Genomic DNA, 11,953 nt, shown 5'->3' with positions numbered 1-11,953 from the left:
TGTGAAGAACATGGAATAAGAAGGGAATTCTCTATAGCTAGGACTCCTCAGCAAAATGGAGTGGTGGAAAGGATGAACAGAACGGTTCAACAAATGGCTCGTGCTATGCTTGATGAGTCTGGAACTCCCGCAACCTTCTAGGGTGAAGCTGCATTTGCTGTGGTTGTTATTCTCAACAAAACAAATGTCCGAGTGAACAGCACTCAAACTCCTCATGAGCTCTAGTATGGTGAGATTCCTTCGGTAAAGCATTGCAAAATTTTTGGAAGCAAATGCTATATTAAGAATAATGATGAACAGCTTGGCAAACTTGAACCTAAAGAAGATGAAGGCATTCTCCTTGGTTATTCTGCCCATAGCAAAGCATATAAGTGTTACAATAAAAGACTTGGAAGAATTGTTGACAGCATTGATGTGGTGGTTGATGAAAAAGGAAACATTCCTAGGCAAGTAAATTATGAAAATATCGAAGAGGATGAAGACTACCCTCCAAATCAGACTGAAGATGAAGAAGAACCTCAAGAGGCACCAGAGGAACAGATAAGGACAGAAGAGAAGACTCCATCCAGGTATGTCCAAAAGAATCATCCAGAATCTCAAATTTTGGGGCAAAAGGAGGCAGGCGTACAAACAAGAAGAACAATTGCAGAAGCCTCAAGCTATTTGGCATTACTCTCCTCCACTGAACCACAAAATGTAAGAGAGGCATGCAAAGATGAATGTTGGGTCAAGGCAATGGATGAAGAACTTGAGAAAATCGAAAAGAACAACACTTGGGAGTTGGTTCCTAGACCAAAAGATAAGAATGTCATAGGGACAAAATGGATCTTCAAAAATAAGTTGAATGAAAATGGGGAAGTAATTAGAAACAAGGCCAGACTTGTTTGTAAAGGGTATGCCCAACAAGAAGGAATAGATTTTGAAGAAACTTTTGCTCCTGTTGCAAGACTTGAGGCCATCCGAATGTTCCTTGCTCTCTCAAGCTTTCAAAAGTTCAAAGTATTTCAAATGGACGTGAAATCAACCTTTCTGAATGGAGACTTAGAAGAAGAAGTATACATTGAGCAGCCAGATGGTTTCATTCTTGGGAATGATCCAAATCTTGTATGCAGACTGAAAAAGGCTCTCTATGGTCTTAAACAGGCTCCAAGGGCTTGGTACTACCGTTTGGACAAATATCTTCATCAACAAGGTTTTTCAAAAGGATCAGCAGATAGCAATCTTTATATAAAAATTGAAAATGACAAATTGCTAATACTTGTTGTGTATGTAGATGATATTATCTTTGGCGGCAATGAAGAAGCTATGAGTCAAAGCTTTGCCGTGGTGATGCAGAAAGAATTCGAAATGTCTTTGCTTGGAGAACTGACATATTTTCTTGGTTTGCAAATCCAACAAAATGAAGACGGTATCTTTTTGTCTCAAACCAAGTATCTCAAGCAGATCTTGAAGAAATACGGCATGGAAGATGCAAAACCAGTATGTACCCCCATGGTTACAGGATGCAGCCTCAGTGCAAATGATGAATCAGCAGTAGTACATCAGCCAACCTATAAATCTATGATTGGAAGTCTACTTTATTTGACAGGTACCCGACCAGACATCATGCATGCAGTGGGAATAGTTGGAAGATTTCAGGCAAATCCAAAGGAAACTCATCTTCAGGCAGTGAAGAGAATTTTCAAGTATCTTCAAGGAACTCAAAACTATGGCTTATGGTATCCTAGAGATACAGATCTCACACTTCATGCTTATACAGATGCAGATTGGGCTGGAAGCATGGATGACAGGAAGAGCACAAGTGGTGGTGCATTCTTTATGGGTTCCAGATTAGTATCTTGGTTCAGCAAGAAACAGAGTTCGATTGCTTTATCTACAGTGGAAGCAGAATATGTGGCTGCTGCATCTTGCTGCACTCAACTTCTTTGGATGATGTAGACCTTGCAGGATTTTCAAATCACTTGTACACCACCTATCTCCATCTTATGTGATAATACAAGTGCAATCATCATTTCAAAGAACCCTGTCATGCATTCAAAGACCAAGCACATACCGATCAAGTATCACTTTCTCAAGGAACAAGTGCTTGAAAAAAAGGTCAAGTTGGAGTATGTTCCGTCTAAGGAACAAGTTGCTGATATACTCACCAAACCATTGCCCAGGGAGACCTTTGAATACCTCGGGCAAAAGCTGGGGGTAGTTGATGCATCATCTTGTTGTTGAATCTCATCGGTTTTAGAGATTGTTGGTTGTACGCGAGTTTCATATGGGGTATACGCGTACATTTGCTGGGTTATGGATTGGTCGAAGATCGAATGGCACAGGTTCAGGGGGAGCATATATAATGCATTGTTGGCATTATGGTAGCACAGAAGGAGAACATGGATGCTGATATGAATATTGCTGCAATATGTCTCTATCTCTTTCACGGTCATTTATGGTGTATGGTGGATTATGGTTCTTCTTTTGCAGATCTGGTCTATAGTCAGGGGGAGCATGATCAGCAGCGCAAAGACTTAAGCATGTTCTCAGGGGGAGCATAACCCTTTGCCCTTGATGTCAAAGGGGGAGAATGACGTTGAGGATCTTGAGGTTGCCATCAAGTCCAAAGGGGGAGATTGTTGGCATTATGATTCAGGTTTGGCGTTATGGCCCAGGTGTTGTACTTGATGGCATTTCACTCAAGTGGAAAAACTCTGTTTAGGCTCTCAAAATGATGGAAAATAAGGGGTTCGCAGGTGCACCGTTTAAAAGGTGCGGACCCACAGGTACGCTGACCAAGAAGTGCGGTCATACCCGCAGATTCTCCGATCAGAAGGTGCGGTCCCCCAGTTCACTCACTCCAATGCAGAGAAGCGCGCACACGTGGGGTTTCTTATGTTTGGCCCTTGGTATTTAGCTCATCGATCATGATCCTATGGTTTTGGTCCGTGGTATAGGATCTAAAGTATTGAACCCCGGTTTGGATCCCTTGTATTGGTTTTCGATGGTTTTGTCCCATGGTGTGAATAAGGGCTTGCCTATAAAAAGGAAAGGAGATCACTTGGCTAGACACTTGTGAAAATTGAATATCTTAAGATCTGAAATTTTGGGTAATCGGTTTTAAAGGCTAGATCTAAATCAAGGTGAAATTGAAGGCGAATCTATTGATAGGTCGTGATCTCTCGGGCGCATGATCAGATCTGTGGATCTGACTGTCTGTGGCACATTGGAGGACTGTTAATTTGGCCCTAATCAGAGGTTCGCAGGCGATCCACGGCGTGAGTGCGGGGGTCCGCAGCGCAGGAGAAGGCGCAGGTGCGGGGATCCGCAGCGCAGCAGAAGGCGCAGGTGCGAGGTACGCAGCTCAGAAGAAGGCACAGTGCGGAGGTACGCAGGGAAACAGAAGAACCAGTTGCGGAGGTACGCTGTCAGGCAGACAGTGCAGGTGCGGATCTGAGCAGAGGTACGCAGGGCAGCAGAAGGAGTAGGTGCGGAGATACGCAGAGCAGAAGACCGACCAGGTGCGGATCTGCGCAGTTTAGACACAGAAGAGCTGCGGATATTCGCAGGCCTCTATTGGTGAAGTTGCGGACCTATCTTGAAACATTTGTTGGTTGTCTTTTATCTGTTGCTGAAGAGTTCTAGGTTTAGATTACTGTTTGAAAATTTATGAAACGTGGTCCTTAAAGAAGTAGAAGATCAAAGGGGGTTGTAGCTCCCTTCCAGGAGAGACTGGAAAATGAGAGAGAGTTGTATCTCTCTGCAGGTTGCAGCCTGCGTACTGGTAAAGGACTGCACCAGTACAAAATCATTGTAAAAGAAGTTTCTAATTGAAAGAAGATAGAGACATATTGCAGCAGGTGGTTTTCACCCACATTGGGTTTCCACCTTATATCTGGTGTTCTTTGGTGTGACTATCTGTTTTTCATTGTTCTTGTTCATTATTATATGGTACTGACATACAAGTTAATCATCAATATCTGAAGAATAATTTAAAGTATAAATCTGGATGGTATATTGAAAAGAATTTGATAATACTGATTCACCCCCCCTCTCAGTATTATTTCCAACAGTATTTTCGTTCCACATTTAATTTTTTTTTACTCAGAATCATTACTTCGAAGAGGACTATACTTGGCTTATGATATTCCTCAATTTCGAGGTCTCAACCTCTTCGATCCTCCAATGTACAGATGTTCCATAATGATGGTCTGGTCACTATTTAAATTCTGCAATGGTTGATTTATGCATACAACTAGTAAATGGTCTTATGTTTCCTTACAATTACTTGTCACTATTTTTATTTTAGTTAATGTGTTCTTAATTCAAATATTTATTCGTCACTCGACTTTTTCATTCTTGTCCCTGATTTGATGTCATAAATTTGCAGTCTGTTTAATTATCTCTATAGGGAAATCTCTATCCTTATTATTCAGGGATAATTTTTTAAACAATTTTAAATAAGAACAATTTAATAACATGCTTGAGTAGTCACCTAGACCTGCTCTCCCAGAACCTTATGAGTTCTTCTACGGTGATGTTTCCCCTTAGGCTAGCTCAACAAGCCCAACCTAACCGTTTATCTGCCATTGTATTGTTTGCTTCCTACAAAAATTAAATGAAGATAATTTGTTATCTTTTTCCTATGTTTTCTCATTTTCAAATGGCCATAGCAAATGACCCATATGACACTGTAGCAAACTTAATTACATTCAAAATTATTACTTTCCAGCATTCACACTACTTAATTTTGGACTTAATTACTTTCAAAATTATTACTTTCCAACATTCACATTACTTAATTTTGGACTTAACAGAAAATTTCCATCTTTAATCCCTATACTTAATTTAAAAGTTTTCTCCAAGACATTTCACAAATGAAAAGAGGACTCCCAACTTAATTCATTTCTTTATTAAAATGAAAACTTACAACATGGCACGGAACTAGCTACTACTTATTTGTTCACTCGATTTTCCATTATTTATGTAAGACTAAATCTGATCCTCCCTACCATGAGAAGGGCAATTACATCCTCTTCTTCCCCTCGATCTTCCACTCAAGAGCAGTATGTATAGTTTGTCAGACTCAAGTATCATTCATCAAGACCACCGTCGAGCCAATACCATCTGAATGTTATATGTTTCGGAGTATCCACTGGTACATGTCCAGCTCAGGAATTACTCCTTGGCAGCGTCCTGCCAGTTCCACAGACCTTTCTTTCTGTCCTCCTCTGACTTTTCAGAAAGCAGAACCCTTCCTTTCCTTGAGATCCCTCTTTCCTCAGCAAAGAAGGGGCAACTGCCATAACTGTCTGACAGTTGAAATTCATTTCAGATCTGTTATGTTTTTGACCTACGAGAAATTCCAGAATACCAAAAATGCCAAGAATTATAGCCCAAAACACAAAATAAAATGAGAAAAACAACAAGTATTTTATTATTCAAAAATAGATTCAATGTTCACTTACCTCTTCGAGGGAGCAACCTCCAGCAGAATAGAGCTCGATTACAATAAGACTCAATGATCTTTCCTTTACTAACTAACTCTATTATAGCTAAATGACATCCAAAACCCTAACTACTGGCGGTCCCTTGCATAACACAGGTTAACCACTTTATTTATTAACTATGGCTCGTTTACAACTATATGTGGTCCCTTTTCTTTAATGCGGGTCAACCACTTACAATTATTAATGTGGACTTTATTTACTCTCTAACTAACTATAACTATGACTCGGCCCTTTGGACTTATTACATAAATAAAGAGATTAAAATTGAACCCTAACAAGATCAGTATTAAAGAATTCCCAAAATTCTATAATCGAATAACCATGATTAACAAACAATTATTTGTTTAAACCAAAATTCTACTTGCTACCACGAGTCCCCAATTACTTTGGTCTTTAATAATTTAATAATGTAATATGAGTAAATTAGTTTCAATCAAAAGTGTTACAAATTGCATTATTGTAGAAAGAATAAAACTTTTATGATCATCAAAGTTGCTTGATATAAAAACAGTGTGCCTCTATGCTCCACCTGCCACAATGTTTTTGAAAGAAAACCCACCTCTCCTTACATAGTGGATCCATCAAAGTTGAGGATGAATAGTGTAAAAAATCGTAATTCATATACCCATTATAAAAGTTCAGAACTATCAACATTCTCATAATAAAAGTGCACGACATAATTTTTGTGTTGAATTAGTGTTTGTTCAATTTTATTAACAACAAAAATAACATGTTTTTTTTTGAAATAATAAAATAATCAAAATCAAAGTAACGTATAATACAATTTTCTTCCTGATTTAAATTAAATTATAATCTGAAATATAAATTTAAAAAAATTGTAATCTAAAATATATATTTGAAAATAAAACATATTATTATAATTTGAAGGAAAATCTCTTATATAAAAGTCAAATTTCAAAAATAAGGAAAACTAATTTTAACTATATTCAAAATTAGATTTACTGTGACCTAAATAAAATTAATTAGTTTAGTTATTAATAAGTTAAAAAAAATAATATAATCAAATATAATTAAATTAGTTAATTCAAATATTTTTTTTGTTAAGGAATATTTATTTTAGTGGTCTCGTTTTCTCAATTATGTGGGTTTAAGTTTAGCTTATGTGTGGCATATATGAAATAGTTGTTTGTTGTAATAGTGGGAACAAATCTTTTGAAGTTACTAATTCTCTAAAAATTAAAAGAACACAAATTAATTTACTGTTTTTTTATGAACAATGTAGTTGATCCATATATCTATAATAATGTTGAAAATATGACATGACAATTGCTATAATGCTTTCAAATAAACTTGGAATTTTTTTTTTCCCACACATCACAATAATCAAATAAGCTTTTAGATTTTAACTATTAAAATATAAAATAAATAAAATAATAAATACTCATAAATAATTAGGTTAATAGTCCATTAAACTTTACATGTAATAACACTATAAATTATCAAAATAACTTCACTTAACATAACACTATAAATTATTAAAATAATTTCACATTATGCACTGAATAAAGCACTTAACTAACCAATATGACCACCAAAGACCCAAAGTAACCAACCATCTCATTGTCTCAAGTTCATTCTAAACCAACAATAAAATCTCAACCTGACATTGAAATTATAATTCTGCGTGCCTTTAAACATACATACATATATATATATATATATATATATATATATATATATATATATACATATATAGAACGATGCCTTTATTTCGTTACTTTATATGATTTATTTTCTTTCTTTAACCTAACCTATCTCGACACACCAAACAAACATTATTTGACTACATGGGCCACTATAGGGGCATAACTAGCAATTGCATCAGATGTTGCAAAGGAAACGCCCTAAGGCATAAATTCGAGAAGCATCGTGACATATAAAAAACCATTGAAGATAAAAATTAATAAACAAAATGCTATTCAACTATCTTAAATTATAAGCAGCGGTTTCATGTGAGCTATTAAATCCCTCAAAGTGTCCATTGTCAGTGGCATATCTCTGAAGTGATAATTCATTCAAGAGTTGAGAAACTCTTGGAGGTCCTTGTGACCCAACTGAAATTTGATAATCCTCACCATATCCAAAACCTTTGGGTAAAAAACCAGTATAGCAAAAATCACCTGAGAAATTGTTGGGTCCAGTATTTTCAGGCATATAATAACAACTAGAACCACCTGAAAATTGAGAATCATATTCTATTTTCTGTGGAGCATACTTGTTAGGAGCATTTTTGTGGAGCATACTTGTTAGGAGCATGTGGATAAGAGTCTGTACATGGGTATCGATGAGTGGAGATTACCATCCATGGAGAGAACAAGGGTGTTCAATAAATATGGAGTTACATTTCACGAACTCAAATAAAGAAAAATCTGACATCAAAATTTAAGAAAACAATCACAATCAAAATTAACCATTATAATTAATCTTGAAATAAAGAATCCATTCTTGTTGACCATTCCAAAATTGTATTTCAATGGAATCTCAAAACTGAAAATATATTTAATCTGTAAATTTGATCTAACATTCATTCAATGAGTGGAGATTACCATCCATGGAGAGAGCAAGGGTGTCGAATAAATATGGAGTTACATTTCACGAACTCAAATAAAGAAAAATCTGACATCAAAATTTAAGAAAACAACCACAATCAAAATTAATGATTATAATTAATCTTGAATTAAAGAATCCATTCTTGTTGACCATTCCAAAATTGTATTTCAATGGAATCTCAAAACTGAAAATATATTTAATTTGTAAATTTGATCTAACATCCATTCCTTCATCGGAATTTCACACCACTACTGCCAAGGCAAAATGTGGTCTTCAGAGATAAGATGCAAGGGCACTCACACAAAAAAATTTGGTGTCCTTACTGATTTGTAGTTCTCTTTTTTAGGCTCCATAGATCAATTCTAAAACAAAGTTCTAGATAGCAGAATTTGAAGCCTTGTATTCACTCTTGCTAATAAATTCCAAATAGTCCGAGGAATGTGGCCTTTATCAAGAATTAAAAGACCTAGACTCCTTGTAAGGTACCTTCCTATCTACTTTGTCTCTTCAGATATTTTGGCATTTTCTTCATTGGTGAAAGTGTAAAACAAAGAGTAGCTTATTATCAACACACTTTCCTTCTTATGCCACTCATGTGGCATTTTTATGTTATAAATAGTATAGACATGTCTGATGAGTACTTTACATGGCATAGACATTACAGATCCTCTAAAAGTGGAATCCCTTATTGTGAAGTGTCTTAATGGACTCAAAATATAACTGGAAATGTTAAAATTCCACTTTTTAAACTCCTTTTGCCATGTATGGAGCATGCGTTTTGGGGCAATGATAAATGGTTTTCATGTTGGAAAGAAACTCACATAACTTTGCAGGAAACTTATAATCATGAGTGATTTTCCTTATTGCAGGATTGCCAAGGACGAGAGTGGTAAGTATATGAGCATGGCATTACCAAACCTCTAGTAAAAAGTCAACCCCTCAATGCAAGGAGAAGTAAAACATTTACTCCATAATAAGAGTTGTTAAGGCCTTATGTTGTAATGATATGTTATGTAAATACTTTGACTTACTCAAATAAAAATAAAAAGAATAAAATTGAAAATTGTTTAAAATAAAATTAAAATTTAGTGTTTGTAGATTTTGGGATGGAGGTTTTAATAGCTGATAGTTTTGCTAACTTTATATATATATATCCCTCTTAACTCTAGAGAATTGAAAGAATCAAATCTTTTGAGGTGCAAAACATTTAGTTAATTGTGGAATAAATTATATTAAGTTAAACAATATTCTTAATTATAGAGGGTCACAACAAATTTACTATATAGATTAATTTTGTTATAATACTATGAGCTAATACCACATAAGTGTTTGATATGACATCTTCTAACCATCTCTCAATACTAGTGCATATTTCATGGAAATGAAATCTACACCATCCACCTAATGAAAGTAAAATTCTAAAAAACTTCTTCTAAAATAAAAATAGATATACTTATAAGTATAAATTGTTATTTTAATTTTCACCACTAATATTCATATTCAACAACAATAATTTACTCCTATAAACATTCCCTATCCTTTTTAAAATTTAAAATGTAGTCTCTTAAAAACATCCAATGCCGTTCTAATTCATTTGGTGACATATATTGCAGCTTAAAAAAAGTCAGGACGTTACTTCCGAAAAATACGAGAATATTAAACCTCACTAGTCACAGAAAGATGACACCGGAAACGTGATCCCTGAAGCAATGGAAAATTATACAGCTACTTCTCTTCCTATTTCCTTTTAGGATTTTAATGATAATTTATGACATCCCATATTTTTAATATATGCGAAGACAAGGGAAGCCCATATGTATACACATGCTGGTCAGGATAAGAATATAGGATGGCAGAGAAGGAAATCCAGTTCCTGTACTTGCTTTGTATACACACACTGGTCAGGATAAGAATATAAGATGGCAGAGAAGGCAATCCAGTTCCTGTACTTGCCTTGTATACATATGTATACACACGCTGGTCAGGATAAGAATATAGGATGGTAGAGAAGGCAATCCAGTTCCTGTACTTGCCTTGTATACATGCTTTTTCATAGTCATCTCTCAATAACAGTGCATATTCCATATTCTATAGAGATTAAATCTACACTATTTACTTAATTAAACTAAAATTTTATTTCTAAAATAAAATAAATATATTTATAAATATAACTTAGGGTTATTTTAAATTTCACCACTAATATCCATATTCAACAACAATAATTTACTGATATCAACATTTCCTAACTTTTTAAAATTTAAAATATAATCTCTTAAAAACATCCAATGTGGTTCTAATTCATTTGGTGACATATATTGGAGCTTAAAAAATGCCAGGACGTTAAACAAACATGTTGAACAACATAAGTATATAGGATGGTAGAGAGAAGGCCTTGCCCTATAATAGCTTGCACTAATGTTCAATAGAAATATGTAACGAAGATTACAGGATCTAGCGTGTCAGTAGAGTTGGGGGATAAGCTGGGCGTGGGGATTGCTTTCAATGGAGCAACTTTGTCCAGCGAGAGTCCAATTTTCCAGTCATGTCTAACTGGGTATGAGCATGGGGAAGGGACCAGTCGAAGGAATGAAGTAGAGAAGCGAGAATGAAGTGAAGAATGTGATGGCCAATGGGAAAGCCTAGGCATATTCTTCTTCCTGCTCCAAAAGGAATCAGTTCGAAGTTGTGTAATCAATTGTACGCGTCTGCAAGAACCGCTCTGGAAGATATTCAAGAGGCTCGCTCCATACATTGGGATCCTGTCCCATCGCCCACAGATTAATGATCATTTGGGTGTGTTTCGGTATGAAGAAGCCTGTGATTTGGTAAGGGGAGTCTGCTCTATTGCATAGAAGAGGAGCCAAATGTTCAATAGAAATATTCAACTTATCGGTATCCGCATTGGTATTGACATTAATCAGAAGCCTGCGAAATGGGAAGGGGAGTTTGCTCTGTTGGACAGAAGAGCCAAAGGTTGAATAGAAATATTCAACTTTTCGTATCGACATTAATCAAAACTTACAACGCAAGATCAAGATCAAGTTACGGACTAACAGAGTTAACGAAAGAAGCATACCTGAAAATCTGAAGAAAAACTTTGTTCATGGAGCAAAATATTATTGATATTGGAATTATTCAAAACTTACAACGCAAGATCAAGTTACAGACTGGCAAGAATTAACGAAAAAAACATACCTGAAAATCTAAGGAAAAACCCTGTTCATGGAGCAAAATATTATCGATATAAGAAGTTAAGTCGGTTGATGGTTCATAAGGAAGATAGTTGACAGTTTATTGCGGGATCCAACGACCCAGTAACAACCGTCATAGTTGGCCTTGTTCGATTCAAATCAATGGGTAACGATTACCCAATCGTCTAACAACAAAATCGAATGGCACATATTTTGACACGAAAGTAGTTTGGGGAGTCTTTTTCATAGGGAAATGCCTTACGACGTAAATATATATGTTTCTCGTTCTGGAACCAATCCCTATAAATGAGGGATTTTGGGTATAAGGAGGATATTTAGTTCACACATGAAATGAGATAGAAAAGGGGCCCTTTTATAGAATGATTTGATAATATCAATATCGATTGGCTAATGCCTCATTCCTCCTTTTCTATATTTCTGAGATAACTATACGGAATGGAATAGGCGTTAGCTCGAAGGAGAGTGTGGTTTAGGAGTTGGTCAAGTGTTCTGTTTGCAATATTAGGCGACACAGTAACATTTTTTTAATGCATATAAATGTATAATTAATTCATAAATATGAAACAACGTTAATTTTATATAGGATTTTTACTTCTTATGTTTGCCGAACGCGATCGCTCTGCTAGGGTTCTGAGCGACCCATCAACGACGCCGACAGCATACCAGGCAAGAACATTT

This window comes from Pinus tabuliformis, chromosome X, assembly GCF_031772625.1.
Source record: "Pinus tabuliformis cultivar Carrire ecotype Pingquan chromosome X, CPIR1, whole genome shotgun sequence".
NCBI lineage: Eukaryota > Viridiplantae > Streptophyta > Pinopsida > Pinales > Pinaceae > Pinus > Pinus tabuliformis.
The sequence above is the reverse complement of the archived record's forward strand: the minus strand, read 5'-3'. Positions refer to the sequence as shown.